This window comes from Momordica charantia, unplaced genomic scaffold, assembly GCF_013281855.1.
Source record: "Momordica charantia cultivar OHB3-1 unplaced genomic scaffold, Mcharantia_2.0 BLBB01000063.1, whole genome shotgun sequence".
In the NCBI taxonomy this organism is placed as follows: domain Eukaryota; kingdom Viridiplantae; phylum Streptophyta; class Magnoliopsida; order Cucurbitales; family Cucurbitaceae; genus Momordica; species Momordica charantia.
In genome coordinates this window covers 1,859-5,639 of record NW_028275219.1, presented here as the reverse complement: position 1 = coordinate 5,639, position 3,781 = coordinate 1,859, and the positions used below count along the sequence as shown (strand labels likewise).

General features: G+C 36.7%; 1 pseudogene; it reads left to right on the top strand.

Annotated features, from left to right (window-relative positions):
* The first annotated feature begins 497 nt into the window (after positions 1–497).
* On the top strand, positions 498–1,084 carry LOC148207813 (2S seed storage albumin protein pseudogene; annotated as a pseudogene).
* Positions 1,085–3,781: the final 2,697 nt, after the last annotated feature.

The window sequence follows — 3,781 nt, the reverse complement described above, 5'->3', positions numbered from 1 at the left end:
TTAAATTATAGGAAAACCAATTTGAAAGTAAAGCTAAAAATAGAGACAAACTCAAACTAAATTAACCCAAAATATTGAGATGTTGAAATTAAACGTGGACCAAATGGACAAATTGAATTAACTTGAAAATTTATTATTTAACCAAAACAATCCCAAACAGACAAATTGAATCACTTAGAGATTATACAGCTCAGTTACCAACCAAGAAACGCCACGGTCCACTTGTGTTTCCCTTTACAAAGTAATCTTCACGGCAAAACGACCACGTATCCACTACCCTCCCTAGCAGTAACGCATAAACCAATACACTCAGTCATCTAATTTGTATGTAAAATGTCACAACTTCAACAGCTACAATGCACTGCATACTCTAATGACACATGCGGCTTCTCATTTACATTCCTAAACAAACGTGGAGGCTCAACCACAACGCTGAATCCCACAATGGCAACCACTCCCTCCACTTTCCCACATGCACCACTCACCAATTCTTATAAATACCAACTCACAATCTCACCTTCTTCACTCCACACACTGCTCATTTCCCCACCGTGGAGGTGGACAAAGACAACCAAGGGCGGCAGGAGAGGTGTCAGCACATCAGGCCCCGCGAGCAACTCCGTAGTTGTGAGAACTCCTTGAGGCAGAGCAGAGGATATTCACAGATGAAGGGACTGGAACGTAACCAGTGGGAGAGAGTGCAAAGTTTGGAAGAGTGCTGCAGGCAACTGAGGAATGTGGAGGAGCAGTGCAGGTGCGATGCCTTGCAAGAGATTGCTCGTGAGGCACAAAGCCAGGAGCGTGGTCAAGAAGGAAGTCAGATCCTACAGAAGGCCAGGATGTTGCCAGCCATTTGCGGAGTACGCCCACACAGATGCGACTTTTAAGCGCCCTCTTGTTTAATTTCCTAGCAAACAGCACATTCCTATCTAATGTGCTTTTTGTCTTATGTTTTAATAAGTAAATCCTTTCGTGGTTTTGGTGCTCCTACAAATTAAATAGTTTTTTGCTGTTTTGTTTGAGAAATGTGAGTGCCTTCAAAATTAATATATCAAAAACCCCAAAAGCCCGTAGATGTGATGAATCATTATCTGTAATCATTTTGTACAGCAGAGAATCGTTCTACAACAGATAACCACAACAAAAATACTGATGAGGGGTATATACAACAAAAAATTAATAGCAACACCAACACTGGCCTTCTTATGATGTGGTCACCTTGGAGCAAAGTATTTTGCCACATACGATATAAAATTAGCCAACACTTGTTTTTATATTCTTATGAATTAAACCAACACTTGTCTTTCTTTGATGTCCTCACGTGAGGGTAGAAGTACACAATGTTCCTTACTGCATAGTATATAGTATAGTTCAAAAGCAATGGGATATACCATTAAAACACTTGTCTTTTTATGAATTAGCCAAAACACTTGTCCAACACTTGTCTTTGTTATGCGTGAAGGGTAAGGAGAATTAGCAAACATTTGTCTTCTTATGATGTCCTCACGTGTCTTCTTATGCGTGAGAGTAAGGAGAATTAGCCAAACACTTGTCATTCTTATGATATCCTCATTAGCCAAACACTTGTCTTCTTATGATGTCTTTACGTTAGGGTAAGAATCATACAAAGTTCCTGACCAGTTCCTTACCGTGATGTTCTCACGCGAGGGTAAGAAATACACGATGTTCATAAGCGAAGTTTAAGGAAAATATTTGGCTAGCCCTTTTAATTTTTCTAGCCTACACACTATAAGGGAACACAAACAACACGTCCTACTGTGCTTTTTTACATGAGAACACAAATTTCTAATTTTTTTTTGTCTTATGTTTTAATAAATAAAGCCTTACATATAGGTTTGGCTCTCCTACTAAATAACTAACACTATAATATGAAATGAGTGAGTGAAGTGCTGAATATATGGGAAGCTTTGAGGTGGTTGAGTTGTTGAGAAATTTTTGCAAATAAATATTTAAACTTCTTTGCATGTCCTTTCATGTGGGGTTGAGAAGAAGCTGTCAAATTAATCAAAATGCTGGTTTCTCATCATGTACAAAATCATCATCAAGGTAGGTGCGCATGACACCTTACTCAAAATTTTTTAGCATAAAACCGTAATTTTCATTATAAATCAACTCTAAATGTTATAAAAAAGTGATTTGTGCATGTATAATCCAAGATAAAACAGAATATAAAACACAATGCATGATTTTTGGTATCAAACTAAGCTAAAAAACATTGTTTCTAAGTAGAAAAGTAACAGAAAATAACACTATCGTGCTAATAAGTTCCTAGTATAAGAAATTTGCCACAAAGGAAACTACAGCAAAATAAGAAATATAAAGGAGAAGCGAGGTTGTATGTGAGAAAGGATTATTGCCTTCAATTCTTGAACTACCTTCTTTCATCATGAAGTGACCAACAAGCTTGACTAGCAACATATACTTCTCAAGCTAACTGCAGACAGACAGTGGTTCATTGGTAAGAAAATTCTCTGCACACCTCAATCAAGAAGCAATAATGATGGAACATCTCTTACTGTGCTAGCACCAACATTGTCAATGGATGGGGAGATAGTCTACTATACTCCATATCACAGATGTTGATGAACATGAATGAGCAAAATAGGACTTAAAAGTTCTATAATTGAAAGTAGGATGAGGCTATCACTACCAGAAATAGAGTTATTTATAGTTCTTGGAGAGTGCATTTTAAAAAGTTAGTTATGAAAAGAATAAGATTAAAAAAAAAGCGGAAAGAAAAAAAAAATGGACAAAAGTTTTAAAATTGCGCGTGAATTTCGTAGCGTCACCCATAAAACCCTTATTTTTCCTTCATTTTTTCTTTTCGTTCACCATCCTCTTCGTGAAATCATTAGGGTTCTCCAAGGTCTGTCTCCTCTTTGTTTGCCGTCTTTTTCGTGAAGAGCAATCGAGTTTCTCCTCTTCATTCGCCATCTCCGTTTGTCGTCCGATTCTTTCGTTCGCCCACCGCGTCTCGGATTCTTTGAGTTCGCCACCGCACCGTCGGGTTTTGTCTTTTCTCCACACCCCGTTGAGTTCTCTAGGTATCCACACGCTGCCGCCATCTTCGATCATCCGGCCACTTCAATTTCCTTTAATTCGCCACCGTTGGATTTCCACAGTGAGCTTTCAGTTCCTCTCCAAAATTAGCTTCGATTAGAAATTTGGGGCTATTATTTTTTCTATTGGTGCCAAAATGGAGTGAGTTTTTAGCTTCGATTTCTAATTCATATCTCACAGCAATTGGAGGAGACATCCACGACGTCTTCTGCAGACAAAATATATATGAAAATATTGTCATCAAAACCTAATATACAACTTATTTTTTGCAATTTAAGATAGTCCATGGTATGCACTGCAAACACAAGAACTATTACATAAATTTCAAAACTTCATTTCATTTTTCACCAATCCCAATATAGATTATACATTTAGACTTTTCAATCTCCACTGTATAAATTCATAAGGATAGTATATTTCTTAAAGGAAAGATTTGATTAAAAGTGATTTTGGAAAAAAAAATTCACTAATTATTTACTTTCTATATAAAGCACTCGTCAGCATTTCGAAAATTTGTAGGATTCTTAAAAGTACTGTTGATAATTCTACTCAAACACTAAAAAAGAAAAAAAATAAATAAATAAATTTGAAAGGTGCTTTATGTAGCTAAAACTACTTTCCCTATTTTAAACTGGGTCAAAACTAACTACTAGTATGTTTGATTGTATAAAACTAATGCGGACACCCCCAACTCAACCTA